Source organism: Chelonia mydas, chromosome 1 (genome assembly GCF_015237465.2).
Source record: "Chelonia mydas isolate rCheMyd1 chromosome 1, rCheMyd1.pri.v2, whole genome shotgun sequence".
Lineage (NCBI taxonomy): Eukaryota > Metazoa > Chordata > Testudines > Cheloniidae > Chelonia > Chelonia mydas.
Window position 1 is genome coordinate 9,635,638 of NC_057849.1, and position 26,185 is coordinate 9,661,822.

Genomic DNA, 26,185 nt, shown 5'->3' on the forward strand with positions numbered 1-26,185 from the left:
GCCATGCTGCATCCGCTCCGAGAACGAAATGGACACTTAAAGGTGCAGTACACGGAAAACCGTAATGTAGCTACAATTCCCCACAGAACTCTAGGTTACTGGGTCAGAAGTGGTACAGGGCGGTAACAACCATTATAAGATGCTAAGCAGCTTATGGGAAAGCATTGAGGGGCTGGGCTCGGATCTTACCCTGGAAAAAGCACTATTGAATTGAATGGAGAATACAGTCCTTGTAGAGAGTTTTTAGCCTATAGAATTGAATAGAGGATTCTATCCCTCCAGTGTAATTCTGTAAGATGAGTCAATAAATATAGCGAAAGAGCTCGTTCTCTATGAAATACCCCAGGTCTAAGAGTAATTTCTATAGAGCCCATTAAGTTTCTAGTGGTTCCATCCCTCTTGGATTCCAGATCCCTCTTCCTTGGGGGAAACCACCCCTGTAACCGGTCCCTCGTGGGCCACCTCACCTGAGAGGTCAAGGACCAAATGGGTCGTGGAGAGGCAGCGTTGGCGGGACAGCATGGTGGGGGAAGTGCTGGCCCTGTTCTACCCGCTCCCTGGACAGACGGAGCCTGTCGGGCTCCAGAGCGAACAATCCGGCTCCTTTCACGGTGTGCGTGTCTGATTTCAGGGTGGGCTGCTGTTCAAGGGCACAGTCCTCGTGCACGAGGCGGCGCCTGCTCCCTTCCTCTCTCAAGCCCTGCGGCCTCCGTCCGCGGGCAGGCATCGGGCGGCGGTGACACTTTTGATGCGTTGGTTTCACATCTGTAAAACGAAGGCTGCGGCTGAATGCCGGCATCGGGACTGGGGCTTGTGTCTCGTGTCGAGAGTTATTGGCCTCAAAGCACAGAGCCCCGCTGAGTCTCCAGCGTGCTCCCCCGGGACTCTGAAGTACAATCATTTGCATTACAGTAGCACCTAGAGGACACTGAGGTCAGGGCCCTGTTGTGCTGGGTGCAGTACGCACAGAGTAAGAGACAGCCCCCTGCCCCTGACAATCTAAAGAGGCAAGACGGGCAAAGGGAGCATTATCACCCCACTGTACATAGGGGCAATTGGGGCAGAGATTTGTCCAAGCTCACATAGGGAGTCAGTGGCCAATATAACCCAGAACCCCAATTCCCTGCCTTAAACCCAAGACAATCTTTCCACTTGATGTTGAAGCTTATGGCTTCCTGTGATGGCATGCACCAGGGCTGACTTCCTAGCACTGCCATGTCATTCGAGTCACCATTGGCACGGCCCTCCTTGCACAGGCTTAGCCAGCCAGCCCTCACCTCCTCTCCACTGTGGCCGGACTCCCCTGTGTGTGGAATGTCTGGGCTATTGCACATCCCTGCCTTTCACTGGCCGCTGTCTTTGCGTGACGCTGTCACGCCGGAGTGACTGCGGTGGGGGGCGGATTAGAGATCTGGCACTAGCGCAGCGAATGGAAATTCTCCCCTTGCTTGAGCGGCAGGGACGTCGGTTTCCGGAGAAGAAGCGTTGTCCTCCCTGGTGGCTGCCAAGTCCACAGAGCAGAAGGGGACACTTGCTTTGCACCATGGATGAAAACTTGCCTTAGAAGGCTTCCTGAACCCTTGGGACACCAGGGCTGCTCTGAAGGAGCGGGGCAGAGAGGACAGGGTGAATACCCTATGCCCCCTAGCTGTACTGTCTTGGGGCACGTAGGTCCAGGCTTGTGCACAAAGGAACTGACCCCATGCCGTTCTACTGGGTCAGGTCCAGCCAGTGGGAATTCCACAGGATACATTGACAGTGGATTCCTATTTCAACTGAGCAAAGGTCTGTTGGTCCTGCAGCCGACAGAGAGCAGCTGAAGAAACCATCGCAGACCAGCTGGAGGTTACTACTGGACTTCCACGGGGGCAGAGCGTGCAGTAGCGAGCGATCTTAGCCGTGCTTCCAGGGCTCTTGGGTTACAGCCGTGCGGCAAAGAGAGACACCGTAATACCCTTGTCCCTCACTGACATGACGGCTCCGCTCATCATGCGCCACACTCCAAGGCATCCATGGCGCCTGTTCTTTATGCTCCCACGGCACAGAGAGCGCCACGGGGAAGGATGGCATGGCCTGTGTCTTCCTGCTCCTGTCCACCTCCCCTTTCCCTGGGGGAAGACACTACCCCAGCCCTAGTCCCCATGTCACTCTTCCAGAATATCTGGTCTTTGTTTCTGCTGCCTGGATTCTCTTTCTCTGGCCAGGAATGTCACACCCCAATTCCCCATTATATTCCCCCACTGAGGGTTCCCCGCAACTCCCCACTGACCATAATCCCCACTCCACCCCATATTTCAGCTCCCCCGGCTGCGGGTCCCTGCTCCACCCCTACGGAATGGCCCTGGACTCTTCCAGTGAGCTCCATGGCAGGGGGTGAGGTTCCCGAAGTCTTCATCTGAGGTGACTGCTGCCAGGGGACCCCCCATGTCCTGACCCCCTCCATATGCCTCTGATCCCCATTGCCCCATGTGCCTCTGCCACCCTTCCTGGGTATCGAACCCCCAAGCTCCACCCAGGGGCCTCTGCCCCACAGAGCCTCCATGTGCCCGTGACCTAACCCTCCATGCCCCTGTGTACTGATGCCCCAGCTGGCCCCGCAATCAAGGGGCTCACTGCATCACCAGCTCAGCCATTTGCTTGCCTAGTTGGGAGGCAGGGGTCGGTACTCCACCTGCTACGTTTGGTGATGGACTATAGTGCCCATCAGCCTGTGTGGCAGCTCTGATTGGCTCTCCCTCCCCAGGAGGTGGGTACATGGGAAAGGAGACCCTATCAGATTAGAGGGTTTGCTCCATAGACACTTAGCAGCGATCAATGGGAAAATCTATAACATTGGAAGGTCTGTTTTCCCCATCCACAGGAGGGAGTTAATGATCCTTACTGACCTGCCCAGAGGGTGGGGAAGGTTAAACCGTGTTTATTTAGTGCTGGGCAATCACCGGAGGAAAAACATGAAAGGAAAAGCATTTACGCACACACACACACAGACACACAGACACACACACACACACACACACACACACAAAGTCACTGAGATCCTGGCAATGCACATCGGCCTTTGGCCCAGCTGGCCCATAGCTGCCGCCGGTGGGCCACAGTCACGCCTGACGTAAGTGGTTGGATCTCCATGGAAACCAGCGGTCCATGCTACGGAAGAGGCCCTGGCGAACGCTGTGCTGGGATTCTGCCACCAAACTGATGGCAGGGGTGGGGTGTTGCCCCTTTGCATCTGATACATCCTGCTCGACCGTCCCAGCCAGGAAGGGGTTACGCCAGAGTTCATAAGGAGACTTCAGAAGAGAAGCGATTTTAATTCTGCCTTGGGAGTGCAGCAGGCCAACATCCCCAGCATCAGGACCCCAGTACTTTCCACTGAAATCGGGGCCACTTACTGGGGGTGGACGGGGCTGCGGATGGAGCGAGGAACAGCGATCGGCACGCCCTCCTCAGAGGAGAGCGTGACTTTGCAAACAAAACGCTCCCGGCTCAGCTTGATGAGATGTGTTTGTAACCAAAGAGGTGTTGCTCTAAACGACTCTCAAGCTGCCGAAGCCCAAGAGTCTTTTAGCACAGGCTCTCTCTTACGCGAGTAATAATAATAATAAATAATAATATTTTGCATTCATATAACACACTTTCCTCCCAGCGGGTGCTAAAGAGCTTACCAGGTAACAGAGAACATATCGCAGTGCCACTGAAATGCAGCCACCCCTGGAGTGGAGCAGCCAAGGTTCTCTTTATTGTCTGCATCAGGGTGGCTCTCAGCAGCCTCAGTCACAATCCCGGGTGCTGCACACGCGCAGAGTATGAGGCAATCCTTGCCCCATCAGGTACTCAAGTCACTGGGACGTGGACTTCTACGGGCACAGGAGCAAGCCCTAAGTGATTGCTTTAAGGTCACGTGGAAAGTCTGTGGCAGATCCAAGAACGGAACCCGTGTCACCGGATCCGAGCACAGTGCTTTAACCGCACGCTCTCCACCCTCTCTTCCACAAAGGGCATTTTGAACCAGGACTCTAGGGCGAACGTCGGGATCACTGTCACAGCCAGGTGTGACGGTCGCCCTCTTGACTGACACCAGGATTGAGCCGGGGACCTCCAGAGCTAAAAGCATCGGCTGCTCCCTCCAGTGGGCGTTAACGAGCCGGAGCCATAACAACTCCTACCTGCCAAGGAGCAGCACAGAGCTGTAACACACAATCAGTGGCGGGTTACACATGCAGGAGCGGACCTCATTTTGTAAGATCACATTTACGATTATGACTCCATGCACCGAAACATACACTGGAACTACAGAGTCCAAAGCAGGGGCTTAGTGCATCTCCCATGGTGTCAAACAAACCCTCCTTTTCCCCCTCCTAGCCCATAAATTGTACCAGCTATAGCAGGCTAACACAAACCTTAACACACGACTGGGGCTGCAGATCAGTGAGGAACCAGGCTGAAAGAAAGGGATGGGGACGGACGTGCGCAGAGCAAGAGAGACTTTATATACGGCAGCCGAAGAACAAAGAAGCAGAAAGATAAAGAAAGAACGCATAGCCAAATGCCTCTTCCTTGTTAGAGAACAAATCCATTAATTGAAAGATGAGCTGGCAATTTTTTAATGTTGTATTTATTAAACCACAACATCCAGCAGGGAGGGGAAGATTAAAGTTAATCATATGTCTCCATCATCATTTCAGGAGTCCTTCATTACTCCCACCTGCTGCATATTTCTCTCCTCCCAGCGGAAAGGCCCCCCCCCCCATTTCCCCCCCAATTGTATTTATTTATTTATTTCAGCACCTTCATTTAAATGAATCAAAGGTGGAGAGGTTCCTTCCCCTCTTTAATTCCTTTCACCCCACAGCTCCCCTTTGAATTGTCCTTCGGGGGGGGGGCGGGGGGGATGGGATGGGATATAGCATTACAGCTACAATTGGCAGAGAGCTCAGGTGGTGGGAACCAGAACTGCAGTCCTTAGTTAAAGTGTAGCAGCCAGTTAATCAAGCATAAGTCAATTTAGCTTTTGGTGTCTAGAGCGCCTGGGGCTACTCTGCCTTTCAGGAGCTGGCAGGAAATGTGTCATTTTGAGATGCCTTTTATTTGTGTTATACATTGGAAACGCGTGTGCTAATCCTTCTCTACTGGCTATGCTTTTAGAGGATAAGAGTCTACTACTGGTACCAGCTAATGGAATTCCTCTTTTAGCTCAGCTGGCAGAGATCAGATCTCTGGGGCGGAAGGGCTTGATTTTGCTGTGGGCCATTACGTGATCACTAGCAGAGCTGAGATGCGGAATTAGAGAGAGGGCCAGGGAGCTGCAGACGAGCGCTCTCACCTTTGCTGTGGGTGTTTTATTATCCGCTTTCAGCAAGGGAAGGGTTAACTCCATGCTCAGGCCTTCCCCAGAAGCAGGGCAGTGGCACAGACCCGGCAAGGGTGACCTAGATTCACCACCACAAACTCTAGCACGGAGAGCAGGTTTAGTGGCTGTGCATGGCTAACGTCATTTTCACCTGACACCTTGGGTGGTGAGCTCAGGGTTCCCAAGCTAAGCAGGCTCTGGAGAGACTGGTACTAGGCTGGGAGACAAGACACTTTTCTCCTCTGTGGTCCCAGCTGCAGCCACGCCTGCCATATGCTCCACTGGATAGCAGGAGATGCTCAGGGCTTGATTCTCTCCCCTAAGCCTGATTCACCCTGGTATAGGGGAGAGAAAAACAAAGGGGGCTGTACAAGACACAAACCTTGAAGAACGAATGGTCTAATAATACCCAAGGTGCACGCACCGTTCCACGAATAGGAGCAGAGAATGGGGGTGGAAGCAGAACTGGTGGGAAATCGATGGAAAATTACAGACATCAGAAAACGCCGATTTGTTGGAATCTAAATGTTCTGTGGGGTCAGGGCTCAGAGTTGGGGCACCCAGGGTCCCCAGCTCTGCAGAAGCCCACCAGATGGGCTGTCCACAAGTTAGGGCTCCCCGGGTCCTCAGGCAGGAACATTTTGAAAAGGTCCAAATCAAATGTCATTTTGACACCCCCTCCACCCCGCATATGAATTTTGGAATTCCGTGCCAAGGGAAACTTTGAAATGTCATTGTTTATTCTGTCTTGGAACGAATATTATTACAGTCAAGTTCAGGCAGAACGTAAATTCGTTTCCAGCTACCTTCAGGTGGGAGCACAGAGGTTGCATGGCCAAATTCTCAGCTGATGTAGAGCCACTGATCTCAGTGATTTACGCCAGATGGGAAGCTGGTTCACAAAGTTTGAGAAAAGAAGAAAATGGCCTAGTGGTTACAGTGCTTTCCTAGGTCTTGGGAAGAGTCCTTGGGGTTCACTTCCCAGTGCTGCTATGTATATTCTGTGTGTCCTTGGGCAAGTCACCTAATCTCGCCATACCCCAGTTTTCCATCTGTTAAATGGGGACAGTAGCTCTGGCCTGTCTCACAAGGGTGTGTGAAGACAAATACAGTAGCCCGAGGGGCTCAGGTACTTTGGTGTTGGGGGACAGATAAATAAGTGCCTTAATATGTAGGTAAAATACAGCCCTTCAATGCACTCACCAATGAAGCTGTGCACCCAAAGTGGCTTCCCTCCATGGCTCATTCCTTCCAGCAGCTGTAGCACCTGCTGATGAAATTTCACACTAATAATTATCGTTATCAGGAAACATCTCCAAATTAAATTCCAGGCCTTAGTTCCCTTATCTCTCTTGGCAGGTTCTCCCTTCCCCTCCCAGTGAGTCCCCAGGCCTAGTTACGACTTCTTCAAAGCAGAGGCTGGCTTTCAGCAGAATCCCTGCACCAAGCCCTTCTCCGAGCTTAAGTAACAGTCCCCCACCCCCACACAGTCAGAATTAAACAGTGAGAAAGTGTCGGCAATTAACACAAACACTTTCAGTTTGTCCCTCAGATTTACACAGCATAAATCAGTTGATTTCTGGCTCGGTAATTAAAGTAAACAGGCACTTTTCTTTCACTGCCGGGGCGGAACCAAATCAAACACAGCTCGCCAGAAATCAGTGCCTCCGGTTCTTTTCCATACCCCTTCTGTACGCCCTCCTTGGTCTTCTGCCTTTGCCGAGCTCTTTGCCACTGATTTCAGGAGCCTGTTGCCATATCAGGGCTGACATCCCTCTATCTTTTCTAGCACTTTATGGAGCCATCGATCTAGCGACCTCTGCTTCTGCGTTATGCCCCTCCCCTCTGTCTATCCTGCTTCTTTAGATGGGAAGCGCTTTGGGGGAAGGACTGTCTACTACTCTGGGTTGATGGAGCACCTAGCACAATGGGTGGCTTACCCCATGGGCTGATAAGCCCTGATTACAGAATAGCCCCACCTGGGTTGAATCAGGTGCTCCCAGGATAAAAAGAGCAGGAAGGTACAACATGGGGGAGGGAAGTAAGTGTGGTTTGTAGCATCTGCAGGGTGCAAGGAGACCCCAGTAGAGTTTGAAGTCAGCAGGGGGGTGTTGAAGAAGCAGAAGAAAGCTCTCCAGGGAGCGCAGCCTGGGAGAGACTGTCAAGACCAGCTGGAATGAAGACTCTGTGATTTTGGGATTAATTAAGAGAGATCCACTGAACTGCTGGGTCCCAGGGGGGCAGTACATATCAAAGGGTTAAATAAATGGGACCCTTTGTGGGTATAGTTTGACTCTCCTTTGAATTGTGAGTTCCTAAAGGGACCTGAAGGGGGGAAACTGAGGCAGGGTGCTGCAGCGTGACCTCTGGCCAGGAGGGTGTGCTTGGGAGGTAGGCTACAGGATATTACAGGCCTGCATCTTGGCTGGCCCTTAGGCATGACAGTACAAAGCCAGGCTAATAGTATCTACCCTAGAGTCTTATGCTGTGCCCCTCACCATAACATCTGCCTTTCCTGTGTCAGCTTGATTAGCCAGGGCAAAGTCCCTAGCAGACCTGATGGCATCTCTGGCTCTCTTCTCTCCTTTCTGCCTGTGCAAATTTGTGTAAAATGCTACCCCTGGTGTGAGTGGAGAATCTGGCTTTGGTCCCATTGGAAAGATGGCTGGTAGTTAAGGGCCTGGAGGGTGAGGCTCAGTTTCTGGCTATGGCCAGGCTTGCTGAATAACCGGGGGCAAGTTATGTGCTCTCTCTTCCCTGTTTGATTAAAAGGGGGGAATAGTCCTTCCCTCCCTGACTCCGGAGGGGCTGTCTCTAATGTGTTTCGGTACAGGGACAAGTACAATGGATCTCAGCTGGGGCCTGCAGCCGGCGCTCCTGGAGTCAGAAGATTTAAGGAAAGTTGAGATTCTCATGTAAAAAAATAAACATCAAATATTGTGAGACTCCTCATAAAATCGTGGGAGGCCGCAATGCTGGATTGCCCTGCCCTGTCAGACACCAAAGCTGAGTTCTTCAGGGTTGTCTAGGATTCATTTATAAGTTTCTTAATGTTAGAAACATCACATTCATCTGACATCAATTTCCTTCTTTTCCAAAGAGGAGGATCAGCCAAAGGGAAGCATTTCTGGCTTTTCTATTTCCTCTAACCCTTTAGGTGCCGGAACAAGATCTTCAAAAACAAGGAAAAGACATAACTACCCCTATTCTTGCATAACCAGCTCCAGTTGGGCTGACATCAGGGTTTGAACCTGCTGCCTTTGCCACTAAAAGCATGACCTCAACTGCTGGAGCAAGAGAAGTAGCTCCCTTAAACAGCTGCTGTAGTAGGCTCTTGTCCTCCTCTGTGGAGCAGCTACTAGAGGGAAGCAAAAATCACCCTATGCTTATATTGGTTATACTTAGCCCTCTAAGCTGTTCCCTTCCATATAATTGAGATAGCCCCATAGGGCCATTGGCCCAATCCTGCAGCCCTTCCTCATGTCACTAAAGCAGCTCCATCAAAGGCAATGTTACTGTAGTGAGACAGCATGACTCCGAGGAGTAAGGGCTGCAGGATGGGTTCCCTTGTTTTGCTCAGGATAGCTGGTAGGAAGGGGATGTGTATAGTACTGACTTCATGATTCCCATAAGTCACTAGAGCATGTACACGTATGGGCCACTAAATGCTGTAATTACAGCTAAGCTTTAATTAACATAATTACATTTATACACAAATAAAACATTCAGCATAGTAATTCCTAGCCTGCAAATTCAAACTGGCAGGTTTTCCTCCACAGAACGCCAGTGAACTAAACTGACGTGTTGGTGAGTGGCTCTGTGCCCCCACTGCCCTCTAGTGGATTGAATTGGAGCTGCAGATCATAAGCCCTATACTGCTAAAAGGCACCCCACCTTAGCGCAAGTGTGGGGGGGACTTGGGCTTCCCATCTGTGGTCCTTATCTGGCCCCAATCGCCATAGTATCTGTGTACCTCACAAGCTTTAATTTGTTCATGCTCACAACACCTCAGCAAGGAAGAGAAATACTACTAACCCTTATAGAACAGATGAGGGGAAACTGAGGCACAGACATACTTGCCCAAGACCACTTAGGAAACTTATAATAGAGATGAGAATTGAACCTGGCTACCTTTGAATCCCAAACTAGAGCCTTAACCACTGGACCACCATTCTGGTGGGGCCAGGGTACCTGGGTTCCAGACCCGCTGCTTCCAGGGAGTTCCACATTACCTTGGTATGCTGGGTAGCAAGAACAAGGGAGTTCTTGGTGAGCACAGGCATACCTTCATCGTTCCCCAGGACCTGAGACTCAAATAATAGGTTTCCTCCAGTTCCCTTGGATTCTGGCTCTTCTGAAAGGGGCAAAGTCTCTCGTCCCAGGGCAGCTGCTCCGAACTTATCCTGGATCCCTTAGGCAATGAATATAACTCACGGCCTGCTTTACCAGCCAGGACTCCTGCTCCCATCCTTGAGCTGCCGGGCTGCCTTCTGGCACTTCCAGGCCAGGACACCTGGTTTTATACGGCTGCTTTGGGGGAAAGAGCTACGAGATTCCGAACGACTAGAGGCAGGTAACATCTTGCTCTTTAATACCGTGCCCCAGCAGCAGCTGCACGGGGACCCAGTGCTGACTCAGAGCGAAGGGTGCCCCCGACTGAAATGCCACCACCACATCGCCCAGCGGGGCTGCTTTGAAATGGGCCCACGAAAGCACCCTTGAGTTATCTGCAGCGCAGGGATAAAATCAAGGAAACCATGACCGTTACCCTTGTGTTACCAGTGCTGCATTAGGGTGCACTGACAAGACCAGGCTCATCCTGGGAGTAACTCCTGTGACCCCCGAGGGTGACATAAACTCAGGGCGTTTTGGCAAAGAAGCCACAGGTCAGCAGCGACCGTGGATCGAATTCTCACTCCCACCCTGGGCTGTTCAACAGGGAGCAGCTGCAAACCTGGTCTCATGTAGTCTTGAGAAGGTCTCTGCGCTGTGCCCTGTGTTTGTTGCTTCTCCTGAACGTCGAGGAAGTATCGCACGACAGCGGCTTGGCTGGGGCGGCGTGTGCGCCTGTTGTGTGTCACTGGACTAACGACACGGCACGGGAGCTGGTGAGGGCGGCTGGACTATCCCCCGGCCGCTGTACAGCATTCCTGTGAGTGACACGCTGCTGCGAAATGTGTCTGCGATAACAAAGCCGGCTCCTGAGAACGGTGCCTCGGATAACGGGGCAAGCGCAGGGTGAAACAGGAAATCGCTGCGCTGGGAAGACAGGTTCAGCTTCAGCAGTCTCGGGCTTGTCACCTGAACACGGCGTTCCTATTAAACGCGGGGCCGGCTGCAGCCGGGGAGAGGAAATCGTCACAGGGCTGGTTTATTTCAGCTGGGAAATGTCAGACTCTGAGCCGCTGCCCTTGTTCGGGGGCTGTCAGGGCACTCTCCGAGCACACTGCCCCCGCCGGGTGCCTCAGCGCTGACCAGCAGGGGTCGGAGGGGAGTTAAAATTGACTCTAATAAGAAGACTCCCCACTCCTCAAAGCTGTCCTGGTGGGTGGGGGAGGCCCGCTGTGGCATCCCTGCTCACTGCCCCTGGCAGACAGGAGCAGATTGCTCACCAAAAGCTGTCCCAGCTGTCGGAGGATGGTGCTGGGGGACTGTGCCTTTAAGGGCCGAGCTTCCCAGCCAGGGGACCTGGGTGCTGCGAAGGCACAGCCAGCTGGAGCCAAACACCGAATAGCAGAGTTCTTGCAGGCTGCTGAAGCACCGAGGGCACATCCACACTGCAATAAAGACGCCTGGCACGGCTGCCGCTGGGCTGGGGAGGGCTAACGATTGCAGTGTAGACCTTCGGGCTCGGGCTGGAGTCCGGGCTCTGAAACCCCACGAGGGAGGTGCCCGAGCCGCAGCATCTACACTGAGGGCTTATAGCCCAAGCCCTGCGAGCCCGCGTCAGTTGACCCAAGCTCTGCGAGTCGGTGCTGCGAGGCTTTTTACAGATGTTCCCGGAGTGATCCCTGACCACCACAGGGGCAGGCTGGAGCTGCCTCAGTGCAGCAGCTCTTTACTCCAGCCGGTCCCTTCTGGTGGGTGGGAGAGGGGGCGGCGGCGCAGCCCCCTCACGTTGGCATGGCAACTCTGGGCCTAGCAGTGGGTGCTCCCAGCGAGGGGTGGGGTGGCCTAGCGGAGCTGCCCCTGAAAATTCAGCACCTTGAACAGCTGCCTAGATGCCCTGAACTTAACAGCGGCCCCCGCTCTGGGCCGAGAGGGCCACCGAGATAGTCGTGGGCACTCCGTGAGCTGTTGGCCCCTTTGTCCACCAGTGCAGTTCCTAGAGGAATCTCCTAAAATCACCCAGGAAGTGTGGGCAACTGCCTAGGGACCCTACCACCACAAGCAGGCCCAGCTCAAGCACTCGAGTCGGATGCTAAAGACTAGTCAGGCCAAAGGGCCTTTAAAATTCAGCATTAAGTCTCTTCCTCCCCGCCCCCTCCTTTGACTGAGTGTGTGTTTGATTTACTTTGAGTATCAGATCTTGGCACAGGATTTCTCTCCTCCAGAGCACTGGTGTCTCCACTTATTGTGTTCTCCAGGAAAAAAACCCCAGTCACCTTCCAAGATAACAGAGGCCCTGTTGCTCTGATGGCTGTGCTGTCTATTATTCCCTGTTATCAAATATTTTCCTAGAAGGGTTTCCTGGGACATGTGCACAGGATAGGGGAGAAAATCAATGTGTTTTGTGCTGCCTCTTGTTCTCTTCTCTTCGGCTGTGTCAGACATAAGGGGAGGGTGTCTGTTATCAGAGCGATCGGTCTGTAGGGACGCTCACGCTCTCCCCAACCAAAGGCCAGCCACACCTTTGCCAGGCCCCAAGGAGCACATCGGATTGCCATAGCATGGAGCAGAGTGCTACCGCCCTCCTCTTCCATACGTCACCACGACAAGTCCCAGCATGCAACTGCTTCATGTTGCCCGGGAAGGGTGCATTATAGAACTCCAGCTGGCCACATCTGGGAAGCCCCGGGGCTACTTTAAGGGGAGTTGGGCTCTGCCTTGCCTGGGAGTAGCAGTTACTCCCCAGCTGATCCTAATCTTGTGGCTTCATTCCCATGTGTGACCCCAGCTGGGAAAGGGTCAGGGAGGACTACACAGAGAGGAGATCCCGGTCAGGAAGAGGAGACCTCAGAGAGCAGACCAGGGGATCCCTCTCACTGGGGAAGGCAGGCTGGAGAGGGCCACAGGGATGGACTTAGTCCCTGTGGTGGGCCCTGAGAAAGGGCAAAGCCCTGAGAAAGGAACCCTGTGGATTGGTGTTCAAGGGGAGGACCTGGGGAGAGGCTACATGAACCATAGGCTATCGGGAAGCAGCCCAAGGGGCTGGGAGGTGGGAAGCAGCCCATTTGAAGGAGCAGACCTAGCTGCTGAGCCCAGGGTCCCTGGGCTGGAACCCAGAGCAGAGGGTGGGTCTGCTACCAGGTCCGAGAGTGGGGCGTAAAAGTCCCAACACAACTACAGCTGAGTCCAAGGTGGGGCTGAGGACTGACCCTGAGGATGGGTTGCGGAGGAGCCCAAGGGGGGGTGGAAAGATCTTGATTTCTAGGTGGTCTTTGGTCACAGCGGAAAGGGGTCTGGATTAGATGGGATTGAGCTGGAGGGCTAAGCTGTAGACCAGGGGTTTGAATCTTGCCCCATCTTAGCGCTAGGAGCCCCCCTCCGCCCTGCACAAGAGCACCAATCTCAACACCCACACCCTCTATGCCTCAGGTAGCAGCATCATTCACTCATCGTTCACTCACTCAAATTTGGCCCACACTCCCCTCCACCATGGTGTAGCGGCCGGGCCAAATTTGTGTGGCGTCGAGAGCCTGTGCAAAAGGTCGCCATGCCACCCACTCACATATGGCCCAGTTTGCCGCAGTGTATTCGCCCTCGGCCACAGACAGGGGGCGTCAGAGGCGAAGTTCCCGGCGGCGCCATGCCCTGACACCAGGGGGTGCTACGGTGGTGAGAGCAGGCGCTTACATTCATACAGCTCGCAGAAAAGCGAGGGGTGAACGAAACCTGAAAAGCCCTCCCCAAGGTGTGCTGGAGCGTTTGCTGACTCCTGGCAGCTTAATTGAGGCCTCTGAGAAGGTTCTGCCCATCCTTGTGGATACCAGGTAGTACTCACGGGGTAGGCACCTTCCAGAAGATGCTTTTGAGAGGAAGGATGGGGAGCCACCATTCAGTTCCTGATCTGCCGTGTGACCTGGGCTAAGTCACTTTGTCTGTCTGTGCTTCCATTCCTCGTGCTGTCCTATGGGGCAACGGCACTGCCCCGCCTCGCAGGGGCGTTGTGAAGATCAAACAGAGGCTGACTGCCAACCTCAGGTGACTCCTGGCAGTTCGTCCCTCTTTGCTCTTGTGCCAGCGTTGATCCTTTCGATTAGCTCTTCTCCTCCCTGGTCTTCCCCCCTTGATGTGTTTCTAGAACAGTGAGACGGTTTCTAACTGTTCGAGGAGGGAGGTTTGGGAACAGCCTTCCAGCGGCGTAGTAAGGGGCATGCAACCTAACCAGCTTTAAGATAGAGCTTGATACATTTCTGACGGGCCTGCCTGGGCCTTCGGGGGGCTGGACTCATGGCCCATGGGGCGCCTATGTTCTTAAATGAACATTTGCATGAAAAGTTTGTTTCCTTTCAGACTTGCAGAAGGAACAAACTCTTTCATTTCAAATCCTATTTTTCCTCGTTTTGCTTTTCCTCTCTTTTTTCCCCTTTATGAGAAGAAAGTGTGGAAAATCCCCCCCCCCCAAAGAAAATAAAATGAACATTTTTTTTTAGGTTTGAATGGAGGCAAAATGAAAATTTTAGATGCAAAATGAAACATGCGTTTCATTCCATCAGAAACCTGCATGGGGGAAAAATCTTACTTTGGTTAGAAACTTTTCCTGAGAACTGCTGACCAGTTTTCAACCAGCCTTTGATTTAATGCTCCCAAGGAAGAGAGGGACATTGGCTATGATGCTGCAATACGCAATTTAGGACAATGTATGTCTTAGTGGTTCAAATATCACTTTTAATATTTTTTTAACTTTGAGGTGGGAATGTGGTTGGGTCTTTTTGCGGGAAGCACTGCAGGAGTGGCCTTAGGGATCTGAACGAGGTGAACTGATACACAAACCCTTGAACAGGGCTTGTTTATACGGTACTGATATCTTACGTCACCTGTTACCCCAAAGGAGAGGGATCTGTTCACCGCCACTGTTAGGGGGCTTATTCCTTCACCCGCTCACTTCCCTAGTCCTTCTCTCATGAACAGAGAGCAGCAATACCCCAAGTCCGAAGGTGCAAACAATTCGATGTTTATTGGGGTGAACTTCCAGCAAGCATGATTCCAGTTTCCTTCCTTAGTGTCCCCCTTCCCACCTCTGACACCACAGAGCCTTACACCTGCGTCCCTGTTCCCATTCCCCCCTCTTAGCAAAACATAATTCCAATTCCCCCACCCCCATTCTCTGTTCCCATTCCCCCTCTTACTTCCTGATTGACTGCAGACTATATAGTAAAACTTGAGTTCTGCTTAGCTATACCTTAACCAATCCTTTTCCTGAAATTTAACTAACCAATCCTAACATATTGTAACATGTTTCAGAGTAGCAGCTGTGTTAGTCTGTATCCGCAAAAAGAAAAGGAGGACTTGTGGCACCTTAGAGAAATTTGTTCGTCTCTAAGGTGCCACAAGTACTCATATTGTAACATGATTATGTAACCAATTATATCCCACCACCTTAATTAGTTTACACCCAGCAAAATTAATTATACTGCAGACAGGAACAATCAAAGAACCAGACAGAGATTATACAGACAAACAATAGGGAAATGGGGACTACAGTGATAGAACAACAAAGAAGTGAGGATTTCACATCCCAGCTATTGATAAGTGAGTTCTTGCCAGACAGGATGCTATCAAACTAAGTTTCCTTTTACATCTTCTAGGCTCTTCCCTTTCTCTGGAGGTGATAGGCACTATCAGGACAGGACTGTATTCCAAACAGCCCAATAGCACCTTCTTTCAATGTGACTAGTTTGGAATGTGAGGAGGTGACCGGTCGCTTCCCAACTTATGGCTGCCTCTGTTGCTTAGCCAGAGATCTCAGCCTGAGAACAGGGCCTCAGACTGTCACAGTAAGAGAAGGCTCTTACACCAGCAGACAGCAATTTTGATTCTTTCTTTTATACTTCTATAACTAGCCAAGTGATAAGAATACACCTAAATTCTTAGAGTATAGGCCTTTACAGACAGACCTGAATATCTGTATCCTAACAAAAAGAACAGGAGTACTTGTGGCGCCTAAGAGACTAACAAATTTATTAGAGCATAAGCTTTCGTGAGCTACAGCCCACTTCATCGGATGCATAGAATGGAACATATAGTAAGATATGTATATATACATACAGATAAGTTACATACAAGTACTCCTGTTCCTTTTGCGGATACAGACTAACACGGCTGCTACTCTGAAATATATCCAAACAGCCACTACCGCTGAAATGCAGCCACCTCAGGTGTGGCGCGCGGCCAGCTGTTTAGCAGCGCCTGGGAACACCATACAGCAGTTTAAGACAGGAAGTGAAGAATGTCGCCGTCTGAAATCACCAGAGTATTTGTGGCCCGGTGGGCATCTAGCCAGGAAGCTGGGAGGGTGTCACAGACAATGAGACTAGGCTACGGTGTTGAATATTGGCCTTTGGAAGACATCGCAGAGTATGTGTCGTGAGGCTATCGAGTGAAATTATTATTGCAGAGTGTATAAAAGCCCCGGTCAGGATCAGGGCACCACTGTGCTCGGGGCTGTCCATATAAAGAAGGTCCCTGCCCAATCTCACAAGAGACAACAAACAGCTGTAACAGACAAGGAGGGCACCAGGGAAGAGTGAGGTGATGGTGATTAGCTTAATAAGCTGTGGTCACAGCACCCCAGCTGCCTCACTACTGTCGACTGTTTTTTGTAGACCTCAGGAGAGAATTGGATTTGAAAGAGGACAATGAGGTGGCTTTGCGGATGTTTACAGGAGAACTTGACTCCCAGGTAATGAACAATGGCATGGCTGAAAAGGCTGAGGTGGAGTCAACATTTCAATAACGTCTGAGAGATGATTGGCAGAGTGGAGATAAAATGAAGGCAGGTGTTGGAAGCAGTAGGGAAACCCAGATCCTAATTTAATATTTCTAGTTTGTCAAACCAGCTCTGAACAATGGCCCATCACAGATGTAGTATCATGCCTCCAACATGGCTAATTCCAGATACTTCAGAGGAAGTAGGTCCTGTCCCATTGCTCCAATGCACCCAGGTAATTTATACAACGCTGTTGGTATGGGAAGCATCACCAGAGGGCACTGTCATGCACAGCCTTGCGAGTTCTTAGTGTACGAGCAAGTTTTTAGTATTGGAAGAAAATGTTATGTTGGTTGGCTTCTGAGGCCGGTTCTTTGGGGGAACTGTGGCATGCAGCAAGGGGATTTGGATTCTGTTTCAATCTTGCTAACTTTTCTGCTAATCAGTTCTTGGGACAGAGTTGAGCTCTGGGACCCGAGCATTGCTGAAAGAGGGGATTGCCTGTGTGCCGTTAGACACCTTTTTTCAGGATAGGTGTGGAGAGTATACAGTCAACTGATTGCACTAAGAATATACTCACAATCTGTGCTGGATTCCTCCCACAATGGAAAACCAACCCACAGGGCTGTGACATCTGCTGTTACTTGGCAGAGGGACAACACTATATACACAAGGAAACAAATTCCTTCCTGGCTTCAGCAGCGATCAGCAAAGCCGCTCCTGAAGCATGAGATCTGGCTAGCCCTTACCTTAGCATGAGTAACTTCAAGCCAAATTATCCTGTCTTGAGTCATCAGCAGAGCCAGGAATAAAGACCCAGCATCCCTTGCTGTAGCCATGAGATTAGACAGAGCTGTTAGCACAGAGCCCTAGTTCTAAAAAATATTAACTTAGTCAAATAAAAGTTGGGGAAATGTGTAATTACGATTTTAATTTAGAATTTCCTAAATGTCCTTTTTATTTTCGTAGTTCCTTTTTTGCTAGCACTGAATATTGAAGCAATTATGTAACTAGCACTAAATTGCTTAAAAGGAATGACTCATTTGAGCAAGTACAGAGAAGTCACGGCATATTGTTGGATCTCTCTCACACACACTATACCCTAGCTCATGTTAACCCTTCAGTGGGAATGGGAGGCAAACATTAATCACCGCCTAGGCATGCAGATTTTCACCCCAGACCCCAGTAGTCACCAGTGCCCCCCTTTCTCCCATCCCCCCAATAGCACAGGGCAGAGCTGGGGAGATGGGGGGAGGAGGGGCACTGGATCTGAAAAGGACACGGTTTACACTGCAAGAAGCATGTCACCGAAGTTTGGTACCTGGGGTCTGGCTTCTCAGTTTAGCTGCGTGGCAGGGAGGGAGCCACATCAGTGTGACTATTAGTGACTGTTTACAATAGCACACGGGATGTTGGACGCTTTCTAGACGTACAGGATGGATGCTCCATGTCCCTGGAAGCACCCAGCCTAAGGGTGGATGACCAGACGAGGAGACAGAGTTCAGGGAAAGGAAACGACAGAAAGGATCTTCTATACAGATCAACCAGATTCAGTGTGGGACTTAAAGAGTGGCCAGGACAGGGTCCATGGGGTGAGCCATGAAGAGGGAGCTGGGTAGGAGACTGCATGGGAGACAGACAAACGGATGGCTCAGGGCAGGAAGTCTGGCAGAGCAGAGGGGGATGATGTGTCCCTCACCCAGGCAGGGTAAGTAGGTAGGGCTGGAGTTCTGCAGAGCCTTGCGGGGGGAGGGGGGACAGTCACTTCACTCGGCTGCAAAAGCAGGCAGGGAGCTAGTGGAGGGATTCAGACTGGGGAGTGATGTGATCAGATCACATCCTGAGGCCACCAGACAACTCTCCAACATCTCCTACTGTGAAGAATTCAAAGACGGCCCCACACCACAACCCCCCCAGGAATTTAAGGATATCGTCAAATCCTTCCCCAAACAACTCCCAGAGAAACTCTACAAACTCACCCTCCATGAACCCACCCCAGGGACCTTCTTCATGCTTCCCAAGACACCCAAACAAGGCAGACCCATCCCATCTGGCCACAGCACTCTGACTGAAGGACTATCAGGACTTCTAGAAACCTTTCTCCAACCACACAAAGGATCAGCTTCCTGCAGGACACAACCAGCTTCCTCCACAAATTCCAACATTAACAACCTGCCTCAGAACACCATCCTTGCTACCACCGATGTCACCTCCCTAGACATCAACATCCCTCGCAATGCCAGCATCACTTCCTGCCTCCAACATTTACAAGACAATGGGCAACCCGCAGATCTCCAGCCCAAACGCAATCGCCAAACTCATCCATTTCATCCTCGCCCCTAACAATTTTACACTGAACAACAAACACTTTGCCCAAGGCGTGGGAACAGTCGTGGGTACTAGGATGGCTCCCTAATATGCCATCCTCTTCATGGTCCACCTTGAAGAAGAATTTCTGGACAAATGCACCATGAAACCAATGGTATGCCTGAGATAAATCGATGATATTTTCATCCACTGGACAGACAACCTAAACTCCGTCATAGAGTTCCAATCCAACTTCAACAGCCACCATCTGCCCCACAAGAGTTCCTAGAGCAGGTCTTCTAGAGAAACAGGCAGTCTGGATTTAAAATTTGCCAGTGATGGAGAATCCACCATGGTAATTTGTTCCACTGGTATTCCCCTCACTGTTAAAAAGGCATGCCTTATTTCCAGCCTGAATGTGTCTAGCTTCATCTTCCAGCCATTGGATTGTTAGATCTTTCTCTGCTAGACTGAAGAAGCCATTATCAAATATTAGTTCCCCTTGTAGGTTCTTATTCTGTGCATTTAAAAGCCTACTGGGTCAGATTCCCTGGACTTCAGTGGAGTTATGCTGATTTACACCAGTGGTGGGCCAGTGTTTGTTGGTTCAGAGCACACTGCCCCAAGAATTGATCCTCGGGAGGGAAATCTTTGCTTAGTGAGTGACTTTCCTTCGGTGCTGGGCTCGGCTCTCTCTACCAGCTTAGACTTCCGTAGGAAAACATTCTGCAGCCTAATAGACCGAGTGCTTCTGAAACTGCCTAGATACTTGGCTTCAGTTATTCTTTGCTCACTGTCACTGTAAGCCATTTGGAGTAATTAAACATGATCCTGTCCTAGAACTCCTTTGAACATGAGCTCATGTGGGTTTTTTTTTCTTTGCCAAGAGTGTCTGGTGAATTAATTTAGAAATATAAACGATGAACAAATTAAGTGAAAGGGGGTGTGCGTGTGTGTGTTTGAGAACCTGATCCAGTTTTAATCCAGGTTAAATTAGCCAGCGAATGCATTGGGGGAGGACAGGGAAGAATAATGGGAAGGAATTAGAGCCAGCTACTGAAGTGGCATGGAACCAGCATGCAGATACCTATCTGGGTCACTTGCTGCTGAAGATGGAAGGACAAGAAGCAAATGGCCAGAAGCTAAGAAAGAAAATGTTTGAACTAGACATTTGTCCTAAGGGGGAAATGTGCTGGGTGCAGGTGTTAAAGGACCATAGAGATGCAGGGAGTTGTCTTGTGACCTGTCCAAGATGAGAGTCGTTTGCAGAACCCGCCTACGGGCATTCAAACAGCAAGATCAGATTAGTTAGCAGGAGTATCCAAGGAGCACGTAGAGGCCCAGCTCTGATCAGTGCCCCATTGCGCTAGGTGCTGCATGGACACAGAGTGAGAGAGAGTCCCTGTTCCTAGGAGGGAGGAAATCATGATCAGAATTTATTATCTGTCTGTGAACGGGCTCGGGACTGGGGACTTTCCCAGATCCCATCGCTCAGGTAGGCGGCTGTGTTTGTTAGGAACCCGGCGGCAAAGAGAGCCCAGATTCAAGGAGGGGGAGGCAGGGCACAAGGTGTGGGCTTCCTAGCGATGGAAGTGGCTACCACTGGCACTTCACTGAGCATTTTCCATCCCTGGAGGCGTGTTCCCACAGGGATTCAATGAATGTGCACACCAGCACGCTGGGTTGGGATAAGAGTGCCCACACGGGGAGCTGGGGTGGAAGCGCTGGTGTGGCCGAACACATCAAGCATCATTAGTCCCACGCTGTAGGGAGGGATCCTAATTCGGACGCATGCACAGCAAGCTAGTGGCAGAGCCGGCGGGCACAGAAACCTCCTTGTGCCAATGCACTAGATCACCCTGCTTCCTCTGGGCTGAGTTAAGTCTCATTTCCTTTGCTCATCCTCCTATTACCGGAGTTACCAAACAACCCTTGATTTGATTCCTTCTAAGTGGGTGGCTTTAATCTAGGGGCAGTAGGGGTGAATTGGCAGCGGGCACTCCAATCGTCAGTGAGGGATGCGATAGAAAGACCTAGGTCATAAACGAGATCCTCTTTTATCCTGGCTCTCCTTGCTGCATTCTTTGATTGTCTGCGGATGGCTAAAGGTTACAGACTCGCCTTTGGTTAATGATCAAGACATGATTAATGCTGCCACAGAGGGTGACTCGTGCATGGAGATGAGACCCTGGCTCAGCTGCCACTCATGGCTCGTTAGCAAGTTCAGAAATGAAACGGCGGCTGAATGCCTCGTGGGTGTCTTACCTCTCGGGTCGCCGTTTCAAGTCCTGTCCAGAGGCTTAGTGCCTACGCGGCGTTACTGTGTCAGGGCTGTGTCAGAGGGTCGTGTCCTTCATAAGAACACTTGCCCCTTATCTTTTCGACTTTGTCATGCCAAGGAAAAGTGGTTGAGTCTGATAATAACAGGTAGCACTTGTACATCAGTAGACCTCAAAGCACTTTAAAAAGGAGGCAAGTGGCCTTAGCTCCATTTTACTGAGGAGGAAAGTGACTTGCCCAGGGTCACCCAGCGGCAGAGGTGGGACTGGAAGCCAGGTTTCCGGACCCCCATGCCGCACCACCTCCCTTAGGCCTCAGCTATGACTTGCCCAACTGCAGTCAAGCTGCCTGTGTTACCCTGCGCCAACGCCAGGAAGCAGGCTGGATGTCACTAGTTTGTGTTAGGTAAGCTCAGCCTGTATTTGGCCTCGTTTCCTGATCAAGCCAAATGCTCTGATTAGAAGCTTTCCGGGGCAGGGGCTGGGGCTGTCCAGCGCCGTGCCCAGTGCAGCTCTGATCTGGAGGGTGGCAGGAGTAGCAATACTGGACCATGTTGCATCGGAAGCTCTCAACGTGCTTTACCATGGTGGGTGAGCATCGTCGTCCTCCTTTTATAGAGAGAGGCAGTGACCTGCCAGCATCACACAGACCTGGGAATAGAAGTGGGGGAGTGTGGATCCCAAGCCGGTATCCTATCTCCAGGCTGCTCTGCCTCCTGGAAACCATTTGCAGTAGCTGTAAGAACATAAGAATGGCCAGACTGGGTCAGATCAAAGGTCCATCTAGCCCAGAGTCCTGTCTTCCGACAGTGGCCAATGCCAGGTGCCCCAGGCCAATGCCAGATCACTCTCAGCAGAGGGGCCCAGAATGACCTGGCCCGGGTGGGTTGAGTACTCTCCTTCCCTTAGAGGCAGGGCAGCACGGGGGAAGTCTGCACTGCCCGAGGCCATGCTTTGCCAGTTCTGGGGGCCAGTGGAGAGCTAGGAGACCCGCTGATCTAGATCCATTGACGTCAATGGAGCTTGGGCAGCTGGCCCTGGGACTCCAGGGCTGTCTATCTTAAGTGAAAAGGAGGGTGAAGTTATAAGGAGTGGAATCCTGCTTGCTCTGTTCTCCTGCATCCTCCACTTTCATGGCCTGAACTGAGTGGTAGCGTGGGTTAGTGGCTAGAGCTGGGAATTCCCTGCTCTGCCCCCGGGCTGCTGGGTCACCTTAAGCAAGTCCCTTAGCATTAGGTCCTCAAAAGCACTTAAGTGCATAAATATCTTTGAGGTTCTGGGCCTTTAACTGCTCCATGCCTCAGTTTCCCCATCTGTAATATGCGCATAATGCTCCTTTGTAAAATGCTTTGAGATCTACAGAGAGGTTGGATTATGTCTGCCCACCTACCGTAATAACCCCCACCCCAGCAGAGAAAGCGCTGATGTCAGAGCTGGCTGGGCTGGACAAACAAACCCCAGCTCTGCGGGGAGCGGCAGTCAATCTAGCGATGGCGAGGAGCCCGCCTGCATCCCCACGCCCTCGCCACACACACAATACATTTCACTGAGCCTATCGATCAGCGAGGATAACGGCTGCCATGTGCAGTCTATGGAGCTCTTGCAACAAAAGGCAATGAATGTACTGCCAGCAAAACAGCTATTGACAAAGTCCCGGAGAGTCTATCTTGTCAGAGGCCGGGGAGGCTGTCGCATCCGGACGGGAGAGATACCGCAGCAAAGGGAACAATGTTTCACTTGCAGACGAGTCGCATGACAAGGGGTGTGGGATTAGCTGCATGCTTAAATTGAAGCCCACACTCACATGGTTTGCTAGATCGGGGTCAGGTCTGAGCTGTGTGTGAACAGATACAGGGAGAAATTGTCTGAGCAAGTATGTCTGTATCCGAGGGGTGCTGTTTGATAGTGCAAGGCTTCAAAAGGGAAGGGGCTGGATGGTCTCCTAAAAACTCTGCTCCGGGAATTGTTTTGGGGCAGGTCTCTGGCCTCTTCAGATGAGATGATCACAATGGTTCCTGCTAGCCTTGGGGTCTGATACGCTCATATCTTTAAGTGCAAAATTGAATTCAACGCATGGGCAGGAATTTCACTGAATCACATTATGTATCTGGCCTGATAAACTGCATGACAAAGAAACTGTAGCCCTAATTAACCATTAACCATTGCCCTAATCTTAGCTGCCCCTAATCATCACAGAGCCTGAGCAGCTCAGTCATTGATGGGCTTATGCCCACGACACCCCCGGGAGGCAGGGATGTCTTCTCCCCTTTTCCAGATGGGGAATTGAAGCCCAGGGTAGATTGCAGACAGTCATATAGGAAGCCTGCAGTGGACTGAGGTCTCCCTAAATCCAAGCCCTGAAGCCTTGCGCCCATGACATTCTCCCCCACACTGTGCTGGTAGGGTAGAGCTGCTTCGGTGACATGAAAGCATTGTGCAAATCAGTGTCGGTTTTGCCAGATTGTTTCAACTGGGGGAGGGGAAAAAATGGTGAAAAACTTCAAAGCACTTCCTAAAGAAAATATCTTGATTTTTTTTTTTTTTTGTCCTTGTAGCGCAGAACTTTTGCAATTGAAACTGAAGGAAACCTCATGAAAAAATCAATTTGAAAACATTACAAAATGCTACAAATCAAAGCCACAGTTTATTTCGGGATGAACAAACTGTTTCGTTCCACCCAAAATGAACTTTTTCGACTTTCGGATGTTGCAAAACATTTCCAAATCCTTTCTTTTCAAGTTGACCTGAAACATTTCCCCTCAACTTCTTGGAATTATCAGAGTTTATTATTTGCTGCTAGTGAACCAAAAGATCCATTATTTGCAGAGCCCTGTTCTACCAGGGAAAGCAGTAGTCACTTTGCCTTGCGTCTCAAAGCCCATGTATCTACTTCTGGGAGTTCCGCTGGGTCGATCCAGAGCCATCTCACAGACCTGTGGCACTAAAGTTGCCTCTTATCCTAAAGTGCTTCCCCCCATTATTCCTCTCACCCTCGAAGATGGTTTGTGGCTATTCCCTAGGGATGTTCCTTATCTATATAATTTCATTCATGGCTTGTTTCTCCCCTTAGTTTGATGCATTTGTTCCTGAGTTGTCTCTGGACACAGGCACCCGATGTAATTAGAGTTTAAATTATTTGTGTTATCACTAATGCTATAATGACTTGCATAAGTACCTCTGGAAGAACATAGCCCAGCTGGCTGACTTGCATATCTAATTTATAGTTCACATATAACTCGCAAGATGGGAATTTACATTAAAAAACCCAGCAAAATTCAGGTCTGGGGCTATTCCACTGGGGCCAGTGGCATGGCACTAGAGATGCATTTGGCCCATTTTGTTTTAACACAGCTGTTTATAAATGATGGGGTCTAAATTAGCTGTTACCTCTCAAGAAAGCTCTTAGAGTCATTGTGGAGAGTTCTCCGAAAACATCCACTCGATGTGCAGCGGCAGCCAAAAAAGCGAACAGAATGTTAGGAATCACTAGGAAAGGGATCGACAATAAGACAGAAAATATCATAATGCCACTATAGAAATCCATGGTACGCCCACATCTTGAATACTGCGTGCAGATATGGTCGCCCTATCTCTAAAAATATATATTGGAATTGGAAAAGGCGCAGAAGAGGGCAACAAAAATGATGAGGGGTATGGAATGGCTTCCAGATGAGGAGAGATTAAGAAGTCTGGGACTGTTCAGCTTGGAAAAGAGACCACTAAGATGTGATATGATTGATGTCTATAAAACCATGAATGGGGTGGAGACAGTGTATAAGTAAGTGTTGTTTATCTCTTCAACTAACATAAGAACCCAATGAAATGAATAGGCAGCAGGTTTAAAACAAACATAGGGAAGTATTTCTTCACACAGCGCAGTCAGTCTGTGGAACTCATTGCCAGGGGATGTTGTGAAGGCCAAAAGTATAACTGGATGAAAAAAATAACTAGATCAGTTCATGGAGGTTAGGTCCATCAATGGCTATTAGCCAGGATGGTCAGGGACACAACCCCATGCTCTGGGTGTCTTAAGCCTCTGCTTGCCAGAAGCTGGGAATCATAGAATCATAGAATATCAGAGTTGGAAGGGACCTCATCTAGTCCAACCCCCTGCTCAAAGCAGGACCAACCCCAACTAAATCATCCCAGCCAGGGCTTTGTCAAGCCTGACCTTAAAAACCTCGAATGGGTGACAGGGGATGGATCACTTGATGATTACCTGGTCTGTTCATTCCCTCTGAAGCATCTGGCACCGGCCACTGTCAGGTGACAGGATACTGGGCTAGATGGACCATTGGTCTGACTCAGTATGGCCATTCCTATGTTCTTAAGTGATGTCTGATATAGAAAAGATCTGTTGGACTTGGATATTTTTATTTACTCTTTCATAACACAAGAACCTGCACAGGGACATCCTATGGACTTAAAAAGCAACAAATTTAATACTGATAAAAGGAACTTCTGTTTTATGTAACCTGCTTTACCTGTGGAACTCACTGCTACTGTATATCACTGAGGTGAGAAGCTTAGTGGGATTCAGCAAAGGATTACAATGGAATGCTCGTTCAATATGAGTGTCAGTTCATCCCAGAAAAGGGGATCTTGGGAATTGTAGTTCAAAGGGGGATGGGAGTCATAGGCTGGCACAGCAAGGAATGCTGGGAAGGAGCATTGAGATATAAGCAACCCTTTCCCTCACAATGGGAAGACACTAGGTGTAGGTGTTCTGGAAGAAGCAGAGAGAGAGAGAGAGAGAAGTGTAAAAAGACAGGCAGATAGCTGGAGAAGGTGCCCCGAGGAGGGGGCGTTGTTTTGACTAGAGAGCCAGACAGAGCCAAAGCCAACAGGGGACTCGTCCATGAAGCGGGTCGAGCAGAGGAGGTGGGCTTGGGAGAAGAGAAGCTGGGAGCATACATGATGGCGCCTGATGCCTATTTCATTGTGTAAGGCTCAAAGGCTGGAGCTCTGGGGAAAGGGAGGGTGTGAGCGCCCACTGGACTCTGAGGGACCAGCAGGGGGCGCTGCTGCTGCTATCCCCCTGTGAGGGGTGAAGACTGACCCGGAGACCCGGGTTCAGTTCCCTGCTCTGCCACAGACTCCCTGTGTGACTTTGGGCCAGTCACTTGGCCTCTCTGTGCCATAGTTCCCCACCTGTAC

At 50.6% G+C, this 26,185-nt stretch overlaps 1 protein-coding gene and 1 long non-coding RNA gene across 4 annotated transcripts in view; one reads left to right on the forward strand and one right to left on the reverse strand.

The window, feature by feature from the left end:
• PDE2A (phosphodiesterase 2A) overlaps positions 1 to 26,185 on the forward strand; it is a 363,204-nt gene that overhangs the window by 22,688 nt on the left and 314,331 nt on the right. The window lies entirely within an intron of this gene.
• Positions 2,479 to 6,768, reverse strand: LOC122462731. Of its 3 annotated transcripts, none has more exons than XR_006285478.1 (3): positions 6,554 to 6,768; positions 5,502 to 5,685; positions 2,479 to 4,187 (listed from the first exon to the last, which is right to left on the reverse strand). It is a non-coding gene; the product is annotated as an uncharacterized LOC122462731 (long non-coding RNA). The 3 variants fall into 3 exon arrangements; XR_006285480.1 differs by having other exon boundaries at positions 2,479 to 4,166; positions 5,324 to 5,685; XR_006285476.1 differs by having other exon boundaries at positions 5,324 to 5,685.